Source organism: Hyla sarda, chromosome 7, assembly GCF_029499605.1.
Source record: "Hyla sarda isolate aHylSar1 chromosome 7, aHylSar1.hap1, whole genome shotgun sequence".
Lineage (NCBI taxonomy): Eukaryota > Metazoa > Chordata > Amphibia > Anura > Hylidae > Hyla > Hyla sarda.
The window spans coordinates 127487193-127503822 of NC_079195.1; the positions used below are offsets into that span (position 1 = coordinate 127487193).

The window sequence follows — 16630 nt, forward strand, 5'->3', positions numbered from 1 at the left end:
GTATAGTTACAAACCTAGCGAAACCTGCTATAACTAAATGTTTGGATGGTCAGAAACAAATATGGACTGTGCATCAAGATTGTTAGACACCATGAAATACTGACCCTTTCTTTGGTGATTCGTGGATAAGGCTGAAGGCCACATAACAGTATAATATAAACTTTTGTATAACCTCTTCTGTATCTTTGGTGTATAGTTAGAATTATTTGCTACACATTCGGAAGGACAATCTTGTGTCCATTCTTAAGCTAGAAAGAGACATACAAGTGAGTGTTACTCCCCATCAATCTCTCGTGAGGATAAACAGTGTCAGCCTTGTCTGTGATGTTGAGTTAATTTACAGGTTGATCCTAAATCTATGGAGACTTTAGAGAGAAGCAACAGCATCTGATGAACTAACATCAAGCGGATGCTGCGTGTGCACCAAGCCTATGTTTAACTTTGTATCTTACACCTGTAACACCTGCTTACTATATATTTCATTTAATAATAATGATAATCATAATAATTTACATACAACAAAATGATATCTGCAATATCTACATTCTTTTTTTGTTAGATTATAAGGCCTGGGCAAAAAATAAGGACCATGATGCAATGCGACATAAATATGACATAGTAATCACACGGAGGTCAGCATGATCTGTCAACAATGGGGGCAATCTAACTGTTTGGGAATTCAAGGTTGTGCATGTTGGATATAACATACTTGATACTTTGTTTAATCAGTAGATAGGTGTCACTAGAGTTATCTTGTAGCTGGTTATCTTAGTCTCTCTATGACAATAAACATTGTCCCAGTGAATTTTTACTAGTCTAACATATACCGTATGTGAAATGTTTTAAATAATGTAGAAAATAACATTATTTGTATTATTGAAACATACATTGGTTAAGAAATGTATATATTTGTGTCCCTGCAGCTACTGTTTGTATGTCTCTGTAAAGAAACCAAATACAGGAAGTTTAGGTGGACAAACAGGGCTCTGTGCACTGAGGACAAGCAGGGCTCTGTAAACTGAGGACAAGCAGGGTTCTGTGCACTGAGGACAAGCAGGGCTCTGTACACTGAGGACAAGCAGGGCTCTGTACACTGAGGACAAGCACGGCTCTGTGCAGTGAGGACAAGCAGGTCTCTGTGCAGTGAGGACAAGCAGGGCTCTGTGCACTGAGGACAAGCAGGGCCCTGTACACTAAGGACAAGCAGGGCTCTGTACACTGAGGACAAGCAGGGCTCTGTACACTGAGGACAAGCAAGGCTCTGTGCACTGAGGACAAGCAGGGCTCTGTGCAGTGAGGACAAGCAGGGCTCTGCACACTAAGGACAAGCAGGGCTCTGTACACTGAGGACAAGCAGGGTTCTGTGCACGGAGGACAAGCAGGGCTCTGTGCACTGATGACGAGCAAGGCTCTGTGCACTGAGAACAAGCAGGACTCCCGTGCACTGAGGACAAGCAGGGCTCTGTACACTGAGGACAAGCAGGTCTCTGTGCATTGAGGGCAAGCAGGGTTCTGTGCACTGAGGACAAGCAGGGCTCTGTGTACACACTGAAGACAAGCAGGGCTCTGTACACTGAGGACAAGAAGGGCTCTGTGCACTGAGGACAAGCAGGGCTCTTTACACCGAAGACAAGCAGGGCTCTGTACACTGAGGGCAAGAAGGGATCTGTGCACTAAGGACAAACAGGGCTCTGTGCATTGAGGACAAGCAGGGTTCTGTGCACTGAGGACAAGCAGGGCTCTGTACACTGAGGACAAGCAGGGCTCTGTGCACTGAGGACCAGCAGGGCTGTGTACTGAGGACAAGCAGGGCTCTGTACACTGAGGACAAGCAGGGCTCTGTGCACTGAGGACAAGCAGGGCCCTGTACACTGAGGACAAACAGGGCTCTGTGCACTGAGGCTCTGTGACAACTCCCCCCTCCCCCCTCACAAATCAGGATGATTGACAAGCCAGGAGGCTGCACAGAGCTCTACTTGTCCTCAGTGCACAGAGTCATGCTTGTCCACCAACAATTTCTGTATTTGGACTCCTCATAGAGACACACAGGCAATAGCTGTAGGGACAACATTTTTTTTCACCCATAAATATACACTTGTTTTAAACTAACGTGTATTACAAATTTACTTATAATGGTATTATCTGCATTATATCAAAAGTTTTTGATAACGACAGGTACACTTTAATAATTTAGAAGTTCCATATCTTGCTTTTGAAAGTTTCTTGGAAAGGTTGAAGAGAGCTGGGTCACTAGTTCTAAAGGTAGCATAGGATGCTTGGCTTTTTTTTTATTACAGGAGCAGGTTGCGGGAGATCCCACACGGGGATTTATCCAAGAAAAACCTCGGCGTGTGAAAGCGCTTCTCCGTTGCAAAAAATAAGGTTGCTGGAAACTTCTTGGATAAGAAGGGGGGGATTTATTGACGGTTGGGTTTACAGAAATAAAGAACACAAAAAGTAAAAAATAAAAAATATAAAGCATAAAGCAAACAGGATAGGACAACGCATTTCAAAAGGTTATCCCTTTCTTCTTCAGGTCACGCCCCCTCCCATAGGCTTGCATTGAGGGGCGGAGCGTGACATCACACGGGGGCGGAGGCGTGACGTCACACGCTGCCGTCCCTGTGGTCGCCGGTAATCAGACCCGGAGCGAACACGCTTCGGGGACTGATTACAAACGGGGTGCCGTGTGCAAGATCACGGGGGTCCCCAGCAGCGGGACTCCCGCGATCAGGATGTCTAAGCATTGGGGAACCCCTTTAACCTGTTGTCATGTGATTGTAACCCAGTGAGGTATCAGTGACCATGTGGCCTAAAGGTGACCTATGGGACCCCTCAGAGTATGCCCCATCTAAGCCCTGGGTGGAGCCTCTGCTCGCTCTCTTAGTCTTTGCTAAACAACAGTGAGGTCAAGTCCTAGGTGTCTGGAGTCCAGAGGAGGCCTAAAGTCAGTCAAGAAGCCACAGATTCTCAAGTCCATTGCCCCACAGGTCAAGTCAAAGCCTGGTAAGCTACAGAAGGGGTGAAGTCAGTCATAGTCTGTCATAGTCAATCAGACTAAGTCACCCTGTCTCAAGTTAGCGTGGCCTGCATCCAAGTTGTCCAAGTCCACTATAAGTCCCAGAAAGCCCTAAGGTCTCTGAAGCCACTGGTCACCTCCGTGGGCCTAGCGAAGCTGTGTAGACTGTTACATCTGTCTGACTCAGTAAAGCTGCCATTGTTCTGTAACTTGGCGTCGGAGTTAATATTTGTCCCCGTATCCAGGCCCAGGATCCAGCGATATTCCTTTGGGTGGGAGGATAAACAACGCCCTGGCGTCACGAACACAAGGGGTTTATGCAATCTGCCCCTAGGGTAATTCCATCTGCCCTCATCACACCCTCACCATAGTAGGAAGGCATGGGCACAGGGGGACTTATAACATTTATGCTGCAGTTCTCCTTTAATACATAAATTCCAAATACAAGCCTGCCTTTGCTGTGTTTTGTTATCCAACAACCTTAAAGGGGTTCTCCAGTGCTTAGACATCTTATCCCCTATGCAAAGGATAGGGGATAAGATGCCTGATCGCGGGAGTCCCGCCGCTGGGGACCCCCGTGATCTTGCACGCGGCACCCCGTTTGTAATCAGTCCCAAGGAGCGTGTTCGCTCCGGGTCTGATTTCCGACGACCACAGGGCCAGCGGTGTGTGACGTCATGCCTCCGCCCCCGTGTGACGACACGCTCTGCCCCTCAATGCAAGCCTCCCGTAGACTTGCATTGAGGGACGGAGCATGACGTCACACGGGGGCGAAGGCGTGACGTCACACTCCGCCGGCCCTGTGGTCGCTGGTAATCAGACCCGGAGCGAACACGCTCCGTGGATTGATTACAAACGGGGTGCCGCATGCAAGATCACGGGGGTCCCCAGCGAAAGGAACTCCCGCGATCAGGCATCTTATCCCCTATCCTTTGGATAGGGGATAAGATGTCTAAGCACCGGAGAACCCCTTTAAGCAGGTTTCTGGCAGAAAAAAAATGCTCATGTGTTAATAAACAAAAAAATCTATGTGTAATACAGAATTTATCCATGTGATTCTATCTTTATTGCACATAGTATTTGTTGGCATCTGCATTTTATAAATTAGTTTGCTTTTAGCAAAAAACATTAGATTGATGGGCTTTCTAGTGTTCAGGGATGTGGAATTCCTATCGTCTGATGCCTGGGACATGCAGTTCCGGGAGCTGGGCAGGTGAATTTTTCCAGCCCTTAGCCCTGCTTCGGCAAGCAGGGCCGGACCTGACAAGCGCGGCGGCGCTCAGCAGTCTGTATGGAGGGGGCTTCCGAATCCTGCTCGCTCTGTACTCTACAGTCCCCGGATGTTATCAGTAGCTGGGGGCCACCGCTAATAGCCAGCATGCGGCTCTAGGCTCTATCAATGGACTAGGCTCTATCAATGGATCGCAGTGCACACAGATCAATGGAGTTCAATAGAACTCTATTGATCTGTATGAGGAATCTATATTGAATCCCAAAAGTCTAACAAAGTATAAAAAAAAAAAAGTTTTAATAAAAGTTTAACCCTTTCCATGTTAAAAGATCAAATCACCCTATTTTCCGATATAAAAACATGTATTGGTCCCCTGTTTTGATATCATCCCAAATAAAATAAATACTACATATTCATTCAAAAAGGTTATAGCTAGGGGTTCTGGAAAGTTGGATGAATTTAATATCAGATGGTTATCATGGTTTTTGTCCTCTCATTGTAGAGATATTTTGGTTAACAATGATTTTTCTACTGAAATGATACTTACACAAAGACATTATGTTACAAGAGGCACATTGAAACTCCATTAGAGTTAAACCTTATCATATAACTATCTTTTTCTTGGTATTGTCTTGGCAATTGCATGTTTCTACTGCGTTTCATTATGCATCAGATACATAAGGATAAAAAAAAAGAAAATATATAACATTATTGGTACGCAAGCATACTACTATGTATGTTATGTCGGAGATGTTATATTTCCTTTATTTCTATTTATTTCTGTTTTATTTATTTCTGTTTTCCTTTTGGTTTGGTTAAACAACTGCCTATCTTATATGTAAGATCAAAACGACAATCAAGTCTACTTAAATGCAGTAAACAACTGTTCGCTGTGTTTGTTTTCATAAGATAATAAGTTGACAGCTGCGTCGGTCCTTTATACATGTTTATGTTTTTCTACTATGGTAAAATTCAATAAAAAACTATTCAAAGTAAAAACATGTAAACATAATAAAAATAAACATATTTAGTATCGCTGCATGCGTAATTGTATGAACTATTAAAATATAACATTATGTATCCCATACGGTAAATGACGTAAATGTAAAAAAAAAATACCAAACCACAGAATTGCAATTTTTATAATATCCCAGAAAAAAAAGTTAAAAAGTGATTGAAAAGTCAGATCAATACCAAAATGGTACTGATACAAAAAAATGATTATGGCGCAAAAAATGAGCCCTCATACAGCCTTGTATGTGATTTTTTTTTTTTAAGCTACATTGGTCAAAAAATTTCAATTAAAAAAAATTCTAAAAAGTTCAGATTTTTTTAAAATTAGTAAAACATGACAGAAACTATACAAATCTGGAATTGCTGTAATTAGGCTTGCCTAGAGTATCAAAATAACAATATTTTTTATTTGACTATGCTACAGGGGCTGTAAAGTTAGTGTAGTTCATAATATAGTGTCTGTACCTGTGTGTGACGGTTTTCTCACAATTCTTCTGTGATCTTCACCCCAATATTTATTTTTAACAGCATACAAAATGACTGTTGTCTCGGATTTTTCCCACCTTGCAATGTGGCTGAGACCTGACTCACTAGTCAGCTGATGACAAGGAGCCTGTCTGCTTCAATGGGTGGAGCGATCGCTTGGTGGGAGAGAGATCAATCTGCAACTAATGCAACAGCTGTAGGCACCCTGATTGAAAACCACAGGTCTTTTGAATGGATGCAGCTCATTTATGTTTCAATGGGTGGGGTGGCTGATGTGTGGGAGGGAGGAAAATGGAATTGTGGGATTTGTAGTAAAAAAAAACAAAAGTCAAATAGGAAAGGCAAGTTCACAAAAAGCTAGCCACAGTGTTATGGTAATCTCATAACATAGCCATTTAGCCCCAAGACAAGTGCAGATCCTTCCTAAGCATGTCCATTACTGCCTGCCAGGTACCTACTAAAATCACCTTATGGTGGATAACCACTTTAACCCCTCTAGTGCTGATAACGCTGAGTAACGCTCCGTAGAAATGAAACTCCCCAAAAGTTTCAGAATTGCGGTTTTCTTTTTAATTTTCCCTCCACCCCCCCTCCCAAATAATATTATTGGATTACGCATTACATTTTTTTGTAAAATGAAAATGTTATCACATGGTATAATTGGTAAGGGGGAAAAAAATCCCTCAAATGGGTCTGGATGGAAAATTAAGAGAGTTATATCTCTTTAAAGGGGTACTCAAACGGGTGGTGCCAGAAAGTTATACAGATTTGTAAATTACTTCTGTTAGAAAAATCTTAATCCTTCCACTACTTATCAGATGCTGTTGTTCTTTTCTGTCTGACCACAGTGTTCTCTGGTGACCCCTCTGTCCATGTCAGGAACTGTCAGGAGCAAGATAGGTTTGCTATGGGGATTTGCTTGTACTCTGGACAGTTCCCCCTTTAAAGTTGAGGAGGAAAAGATTAACACTCAAGAAGGGAAAACTTGATGGGTCCTATGGGCAGAATAGGCTGTTTCCTAATGGGGTTGTTCAGTAAATTTAATTCCCATAACATGGGTCTGGAATGCATCAGTGGAATGGTTTTTTAATTAACCTCTGTTGAATAAACAATGTTTTCTGGATGTTAAGGAATAAAAATGTTTTTGTTTAGTCAGTTTGGTTGCTGGTCAATGCTTTTTGAGTTTCAATGGTGTTTACTAATAAGTGTATTTTTTTGTGTGTAAACATTATAGATATAAAGTTTAGAAAGCGCCACTCACCAGATTGGAGGTATTAAAATCTTCAATGCTTTATTGCGATCATAATAAAATGAAAAAGGCTTCAGCGGTTAGCAGTGCAAAAGAGAAGAGTACGACTAAGGACAGCGATAGCTACTTCGCACCATAATTTTTCCTTTTCTCATACAATTTTCTCATTTAGCAAATTGCAAGCAATTTTTTACACATTGAATCAGATTCAATAGAGAAAAAATTGAAAGAAACATCTAAAAGAGGAACTAGCAGAAAAAGAGGAAACCCTATAAACAGTTCTGATCACTTCATGCAAGTCAGTTTACTACTTTTAATGCAAAGGGGGAACAGGTTTATGTTATATTTATTAAGAGATACTGTAAAAGGGATACTTGTCCTGTCTGCCAACATAATAACGAATACCAAAGAAGAAAACTGGAGTCACTACAAGTCTATAGTGACTCCGGTATCCTTCTTTGGTATTTGTATATATAGGAGCTCACATTATACTTGCCATACTTTTGAATAGGGGGCTTATACAGCACTATTATAGCCAGGGTATGGATATACTCTGATCGGGATAACCCTTATTCCCTAACATTGGCATGTTATATTGGTACACTACATAATAATGACATATGCACATATTCTGTCAGCAGATGGCACACTGCTCCTTCATTTAGAAGTCTTTTCTACGAGAATGAAACCAGATGTAAACAAAAAGGTTCCGACTTGGTATCATTGGTATCCTGCGCATTTATGTCTTAGTACCTAAACTGAATAATATCAGAGATTTCTAAATTCACTGTACATTGAATGACTGTAAATATGCATAATAGACAATTATAGCCATAAGATCCCAATCAGCAGAAATACATTTCAATAAGGGCAGAAGACAATATTTAACCAATAGTTTCTATAAACAATCAGAGAGAACTCCCTTTGCTAAAGTTTCATTTGAGTTGCAAAAAAACATTAGATTTATATGGAGGCATTTAGGGGGAAATGTATTACAAAAAAGAAAAAGTGCACCAATTTCAATAAAACCAGAAAGGAGGATCGCAGGAGACATTATCCGCCAAGGGATACAATCCTGCACTCAATGAGGTAGAATAAAAATCAATCCAACTTTATTCAAAAATACAATACATAAAAATGTGTCTTCGGAGACTATATATCCTAAAAAACTATATGATATACAGTCTTCTGTGACATATTTTCATGTATTCTATTTGTAAATAAAGCTGGATTGATTTTTATACTGCCTCATTGAGTGCTGGATTATATCCCTTGGTGGATGGCGTCTCCTGAAATCCTCCTTCCTGGTCTTTTTTTGCTTCACATTATTGGAATAGGCTTCTTCCGTGCACCTGAGGACTTAGAGTCTCCAAAACAACAGGAGAACTGCATCTACTATCCACAATGTTTTATTAGTGTAATTTTATTAAGAGGTGCTGGCAACCTAATCAATGATCTGCTACAGGTTTCTGCCATCATTTATGCAAATTTCTAAAGTAAATGATTTTAAATGTGCCAACCGAAGGCCAGCACAAAAAGGTATAAAGTTGCAAAGTTCTGCACAAAACAGGGATTGTGCCAAAATAAGCTTTTTTTTTTTTTTTACATTACCACAATTCCCCCTTCTTATGAGTTTTCTTCTGTTAGATTCAGTATGAATTTGATAATTGTTGTATCGCCTTTTAAGATAAATAATTCAATAGAACATCACTGTATAGAGTTACCATAAGTCAGCAGATAGTGTGTCGAAACCTGCCCTGCAGTATGGACTACTAACACTAACTGACTTTATCATTGTTGGTGTAGGTAAACAATTTATTTAGTGTGGTGCTAATTGTGTGCACCAAATTTGTTAAAATGGTCATACTGCAACTTGGTGCATTAATACTGCATTTTCTATGGATTAATTGTTGTTCAAAATTTTTACCTCCAGGTGGTTCGCCCATCGTTATACTAAACCCCCCCCCCCCCCCCCCCGCTTTTATTGATTTACTTACCTTCCTATGTCCCTCTTTCTTCTGCTCATATTTAGTGAGCTCTAGGTGCTGCAGGTGGCATTCCCCGGCAGGCATGACATCACATGAAGCCCTGCCGGAGAGAACTTTCATCCTCCGTGTTTAATGATGCGCTCGGTCCCGGGAGCACGCATAGAACAGGGAGCTAATCACGTCAGGCTGCTCCTGAATCTCTTCCTCTCTGTTTTTTACTGCATGAGCAAGACAGGCAGAGAGCAAGCGCTAAGCAAACCCGTGGTGCCGCATCTAGTTCCTGACTTTTGTTTTCACCAGGCGCTGCAGGAGACAATCCTGAAGTGCCTGGGGACAAAATGATCAGAAGTTGGACACCTAGTGGCAGAAACTTTACTGTCAATTTAAATATATAAAAGTAAAATAAAATTCAATAAAAGTATATTGGAATTATTAAAGATATGCTAATCTACAATATATACATTTTCATAGATGATGACAGGTACCATCTAAGGCTTTATATCCTGTTGTGCAAAAATTTGCAAAAAAAAATTAAATAAAACCGCAGTTAATAAATCCTCTACTACTGCAAAAACCTAACCATGCCAGATTACATTTAGGTTGTTTTCTTTAATAAGTTTAAATGCAGGGAGCTAAAAAAAACAAAAAACTTTTTCACCCACTGCACAAAAATGTGCGACTTTTTAGCACCAAATCAAAACTGTGTAAGGCTGGGTCCACACTACGTTTTGTCCCATACGGGAGCGCATACGGCAGGGGGGAGCTAAAAGCTCGCGCTCCCGTATGTTACCGTATGCGCTCCCGTATGTCATTCATTTCAATGAGCCGACCGGAGTTAAAGGTTCGGTCCGGTCGGCTCATTTTTGCGCCGTATGCGCTTTTACAACCGGACCTAAAACTGTGGTCAACCACGGTTTTAGGTCCGGTTGTAAAAGCGCATACGGTGCAAAAATGAGCCGACCGGACCGAACGTTTCACTCCGGTCGGCTCATTGAAATGAATGACATACGGGAGCGCATACGGTCACATACGGGAGCGCGAGCTTTTAGCTCCCCCCTGCCGTATGCGCTCCCGTATGGGACAAAACGTAGTGTGGACCCACCCTAAGGCTAGGTTTCCACTTGTTTTTTTATCTGGCAGTTTTTGGAATACTGCCACTGCAGTTTTTGAGCCAAAGTCAGAAGAGGATTCATAAGGGAGGAGAAGTGTAAGTCCTTCCTTTAAATGTCCTATTCCTTTTTAATACATTTCTGGCTTTGGCTCAAAAACTGCAGTGGCAGATATCCAAAAACTGTCAGAAAAAAAAAACAAGTAGAAACTTAGCCTAAAGCCAGTAATAAATATGCACCTCCAGAATGGATTTGAGTGGCTATAAGAATGGTTACTAAAGTGTTCTTTCATACAAATAACTAGCTGCATGTAAATACTTAAGGAGAAGGGGGGGGGGGGGTTAAAAAAAAAAAAAAGCTAAGTGGAGTAGTTATCAAAATGTGATCTGTGCAGGCCGAGGTATGCTGTTCACTAAAAAGGGTTGACCAGGCAAAAGCAAAATGTGCACCAGCTGTTTTCCTCTGTATTAGAACCTTTTCCTCTATGAGAAAAAAAATTATAAACATAGGTGACATCTTTCCGGATATGGATGTTTTGTCATTGGTGAATTTATCATTTACAGTTTCACCTGATGGTCAATGGTTTTGGTTAAAATCTTCTGTTTTGATCAACTATGGCTACCTTTAGTGAACTAGGCCTTTGTCTGCTCATTATTGACCTATTTAGGTCACATGTGTATTACTTACTGTCAATGGGATGACAGCTTTATGATAGAGGTGTTACCTTTCCTTCTAATCCTGTCTGTAATGACAATAGCAAAGACTTATGATCCAGTCTTTAATGTAAACTGCTCAAACTGGAAAATAAATCTTTACAAAACATGTGATGGCTCATTGACCAGTGAGAAAACTGCAATAATTTTAAACATTTAATTTCAACATAATAAAAAAAAAAACAGTTATGGTCACAGCAGGTGGTGGATCCTCTGAGCCTGTGTGGATGATGACGTGAGCCATGCCAAGAAGCGGAGTCTAAGGTGCCGCTGGTTTTCACCAGAGCCCGCCGCAAAGCAGGATGGTCTTGCTGCGGCAGGCGGCACCCAGGTCGCTTCCCTTGGCACGACTCGTCCACACAGGACGCTGGGAGGTGGCGAGGCACAGAAGGAGACTGGCAGGACGTGGCAAGAAGGCAGTAGGTCAGGGCAAGTAACACAGGTGCAGGGTAGGTAAGGTAGCAAGGAACAGGTACACAGTAACTGAGACACAGGACTTTCACAATGGCAATACACAACCAAAGATCCGGCTGGGAACCAAGGAAGGAGCTCATATTTAAGGACCAGGGTGCAGGTGTAGACACTTAATTAAATGAGCACTGGCCCTTTAAAAGTAAGAGCTCCGGAGCGTGTGCCCTAGGAGGCGGGGGCACATGCGCCGGGGCTGTGAGCAGACAGAGAGGCGGAAGATGAGGGAGGTGAGTGACGGGCTGGGATTGGCATGCGGGCGCGTCCCCGCGATGCGAATCCCAGGTCCGCCGGCAGCTGGTACATGAGCAAAAGAGCACTCACGGCTGGCGTTTCCGGCCAGAGCACAGGCGTTAAAAAGTTTATAAAAAGGCCTTCCCTACACAATAAGTACATTTCTGACCAAAGTTAACCATTAAGTTTTGTAGACTGTGAAATTTGCTTTTCATTATGGCATCTACTTTTTAAGGATATATTCAGATGTACAGTATCTTGCGCATATTTGATGCACAGGATTTGAAGCTGTGTTCATTCATTTAGTTTACAATGAACTTTGTAGAATAAAATCTGCAGCCTCAAATCCTGTGTATCATATATGCACAGTATATTGTATGTCTGAATACACCCAAATACAGTACTTTTTAAACTACATAGGGAGCAAAAGTCAGCATCTCTTTCCTCTTTATTGGTGCTAACATGATTAAGAATGTATTGGCTAGTGCCACTCTAAAAGGAGACTTTGCTTTACTTGAAGTACAATATTTAGTGCAATGGCTTTGCGTTATTAAAGGAGTTCTCCACCCCTAGACATCTTATCCCCTATCCATGCCCCCTCAATGCAAGTTTATGGGAGGGTGCATGATAGCCATCATGCTCCCTCCCATACAGTTGCATTGAGGGGGTGCGGCCATGACATCATGAACAGGGTGCGGCAGTGATGTCACCAGTCTCCAGTGCTGCACCCGATGCTCTAAATAAACACCAGGGGCAGCAGGGAGATTGCGGGGGGTCCCCTGTGGCAGGACCCCCACAATTAGACATCTTATCCCCTATCCTTTGGCCCAACTGGAAAGGGGTCTTTCCCTTTCTCTTTATTAACACACATTTCAGTAGACCTATGTCACACGCCAATGCTATGAGGAAAAACCCTTGTATAAAAATATTACAAGATAGTACAAAATTCCCCCCAGCTTTCCTGAACAGATAAAGCACAAAAAGATCGATTGCAAACTGTGTTAGTGATGAGTATTTTGAGGATGGAAGCAGAAATCCGTTTGTCATTCCTATCCTGCCACGATGTAAAATTGATTTTATACATTTTCTCTTCCTCAAAATACATTGTTCTGTTTATTCATGGAGAAATCAATGTTTTGATTTGTGTGTGCAAAAGGCGAGCACAACTGCTAAGAGCACTATTTCATTGAAAAAATTGTAAAGCGATAGATGTCTGTGACATAAAATGTAGCTCATTCACACTTCAAATCCACTGAACAAGCCCTGTGTACCTGTAGCAGTAGTGGATGAAGCCTTCTGCTTCAAGGCACTAATCTTTTCTATCATCAACAGGCCAGTTATTTGCTGCATCTTTTCCTAGAGTAGGAACCGTATTCTTTTAATGTGTGTTTAATAAGCGCCCATTATTCTTATCCATCTTAAGCAGTGGATGTTGGAGAATATTAAAGAAAGAGAGATGTCCTTTAATGAATTCAGAGGTCATATTATTTTTCTAGGTTGAATTGGGTAAATAAAAATGGTAAACTGATGACCACAAACATTGATTTGTCAACGCTTGATTGATTTGTCAACCTTTTGTGTCTTGCGTTAATTACTGTCAAAAGATTTGCTGAATAGTGGTTTATAAGGAATTGCAAGAACCATTTGCACTAATTCATATATGATGTGACCAAAAATCAGCAATTCTGATGTTTGTTATTTTTTTACATTTATGCAGTTCACTGTGCATGATCATTAACATTATATTTTGTTATTATTATCAGTTTTTAAGATGCATAGTATCTGTAACACTCACGGTTCAGTAGACAGGAACACTTGTGGTAGTGGATCCGCTGGACCTGTGTGGCAGATGACTCGGAACATACCAGGGAGTGGAATCTAAAGTACCGTTGGTTTTAACAAGAGCCCACCGCAAAGCTGGATGTACTTGCTGCGGCAGGCGGCACCCAGGTCGCTACACCTGGCACGGCTCGAACACACAGGTGGCTGAGGACATTCGAGGCACAGGTAGGATACGGCAACTCGTGGTTAGGATAGCAGAAGGTCAGGGCAGGTGGCACAGAAGCGTAGTCAGGGACACTTTCTCTCAGGCACTAGGCAACAAAGATCCGGAAGGGAAGTGTTGGAGGTGCAGGGACTTATAGAAGAGGCACAGGTGTTTCACATAATTATGGGCATACTGCCCTTTAAATCTCAGAGTTCCGGCGTGCACGCGCCGTAGGAGATGGGGACAGACGCGCCAGAGCTGAGAGGCAAGAGAGGAGGCAGCAGTGAAATGAGGTAAGTGACGGGCTGAGATTTGCACGCGGGCGCATCCCGCAATGCGAATACCAGCCCCATTGGCAGCAGAGGAGAGGGGGACAATGCACTCATGGCCAGCGCGTGTGGCTGGAGCGCAATGCGTGACAGTACCCCCCCCCCCCCCCTTGGTCTCCCTCTTCTTTTGCAGTTTAGAAATTTCTTGAGAAGGTCACGGTCCAGGATATTCTCCTCTGGCTCCCAAGATCTTTCCTCAGGACCATAACCCTCCCAGTCAACTAGGAAGAATCATTTATCTCTCATGATCTTGGTGGCAAGAATCTCTTTGACCTTATAAACATCAGAAGAGTCGGAGACAGGCGTGGGAGCAAGATTCTTTTGAGAAAATCTGTTGATGACAAGAAGCTTAAGAAGGGAGACATGAAATGAATAAGGAATAAGTAAAGGAGTTTTTAGGAGACAGGATACATTTTTTGCAACACCTGAAAAGGACCAAGGTAGCTGGGGCCAAGCTTGTAGCAGGGTATCTTGAAGTGATTATATTTGGAGGAAAGCCAAACCTTGTCACCAGGAGAGAAGGACGGAGGAGGTCTTATCAGCCTATACCTTCATATGTGAGGAAGCTCGAGATAAAGACTGTCAAGTTTGTTGACAAATGGAAGTGAAGTCACGGATATGCTCATCAACAGCTGGCACACCGGAAGAAACAGGCAATGGAAGATGAGAACAGAGATGGAGTCCATAAACAACAAAAAGGGAGAAGACCTCGTAAACTCAGAATCTTTATGGTTATATAAGAATTCTACCCAAGGGAAAAGGTCGACCCAATCATCATGGCGAGCTGAAACAAAATGACGAAGATAAGTATCCAGAATTTGATCAACCCTCTCCACCTGACCGTTGGACTGAGGGTGATAGGCAGAGAAGAAGTCCAGATTGATGTCAAGATGGGTACTAAGAGCTCGACATGTTACGCCTAGCGCTCCGGGCCCCCGCTCCTCCCCGGAGCGCTCACGGCGTCTTTCTCCCTGCAGCTCCCCGGTCAGTCCCGCTGACCGGGAGCGCTGCTCTGTCATGGCCGTTGGGGATGCGATTCGCACAGCGGGACGCGCCCGCTCGCGAATCGCATCCCAGGTCACTTACCCGTTCCCGTCCCCTGCTGTCATGTGCTGGCGCGCGCGGCTCCGCTCTCTAGGGCGCGCGCGCGCCAGCTCCCTGAGACTTAAAGGGCCAGTGCACCAATGATTGGTGCCTGGCCCAATTAGCTTAATTGGTTCCCACCTGCTCCCTGGCTATATCTGGTCTCCTCCCTTGCACTCCCTTGCCGGATCTTGTTGCCCTTGTGCCTAGTGAAAGCGTTTTGTGTGTTTAAAGCCTGTGTACCAGAACTTCTGCTATCTCCCCTGACTACGAACCTTGCCGCCTGCCCCCGACCTTCTGCTACGTCCGACTTTGCTTCTGCCTACTCCCTTGTACCTCGCCTATCTTCAGCAGCCAGAGAGGTGAGCCGTTGCTAGTGGATACGACCTGGTCACTACCGCCGCAGCAAGACCATCCCGCTTTGCGGCGGGCTCTGGTGAAAACCAGTAGTGTCTTAGAACCGGTCCACTAGCACGGTCCACGCAATCCCTCTCTGGCACAGAGGATCCACCTCCTGCCAGCCGGCATCGTGACAGTAGATCCGGCCATGGATCCCGCTGAAGTTCCTCTGCCAGCTGTCGCTGACCTCCCTACGCTGGTCGCCCAGCAAGCTCGTTAGATCGCCCAACAAGATCACCAGCTGTCGTACTTGACCACCATGACACAGCAACTCCAGTCACAACTACAGCAAGTACAGTCACAGCTACAGCAGCAACAACCATCTCCTCCGCCAGCTCCTGCACCCCTTCCGCAGCGAGTGGCCACTCCTAGCCTCCGCCTGTCCTTGCCGGACAAATTTAATGGGGACTCTAAGTTTTGCCGTGGCTTTCTTTCGCAATGTTCCCTGCACTTGGAGATGATGTCGGACCAGTTTCCTACTGAAAGGTCTAAGGTGGCTTTCGTAGTCAGCCTTCTGTCTGGAAAAGCCCTGTCATGGGCCACACCGCTCTGGGACCGCAATGACCCCGTCACTGCCTCTGTACACTCCTTCTTCTCGGAAATTCGAAGTGTCTTTGAGGAACCTGCCCGAGCCTCTTCTGCTGAGACTGCCCTGCTGAACCTGGTCCAGGGTAATTCCTCCGTTGGCGAGTACGCCATACAATTCCGTACTCTTGCTTCTGAACTATCCTGGAATAATGAGGCTCTCTGCGCGACCTTTAAAAAAGGCCTATCCAGCAACATTAAAGATGTTCTGGCCGCACGAGAGACTCCTGCTAACCTGCATGAACTCATTCATCTAGCCACTCGCATTGACATGCGTTTTTCTGAGAGGCATCAAGAGCTCCGCCAGGAAAAAGACTTAGATCTCTGGACACCTCTCCCACAGTCTCCACTGCAATCTGCGCCTAGGCCTCCCGCCGAGGAGGCCATGCAAGTGGATCGGTCTCGCCTGACCCTGGAAGAGAGGAATCGCCGTAAGGAAGAGAATCTTTGTCTGTACTGTGCCAGTACTGAACATTTTTTGGTGGATTGCCCAATCCGTCCTCCACGTCTGGGAAACGCATGCTCGCACCCAGCTCTCGTGGGTGTGGCGTCTCTTGATGCTAAGTCGGCTTCTCCACGTCTCAGGGTGCCTGTTCGGATTTCTACTTCAGCCAGCTCTCCCCTCTCAGCCGTGGCCTGCCTGGACTCTGGAGCTTCTGGGAATTTTATTCGGGAGTCCTTAGTGAATAAATTCCGCATTCCGGTGACCCGTCTTGTCAAGCCACTCCACATTTCC

General features: G+C 43.9%; 2 protein-coding genes across 3 annotated transcripts in view; one reads left to right on the plus strand and one right to left on the minus strand.

The window, feature by feature from the left end:
• Nucleotides 1–16630, minus strand: part of CDH23 (cadherin related 23) — a 1135250-nt gene that overhangs the window by 307815 nt on the left and 810805 nt on the right. The gene's annotated exons all lie outside the window — the stretch shown is intronic.
• The window catches only part of C7H10orf105 (chromosome 7 C10orf105 homolog), a 41187-nt gene that overhangs the window by 10999 nt on the left and 13558 nt on the right, over nt 1–16630 (plus strand). The window lies entirely within an intron of this gene.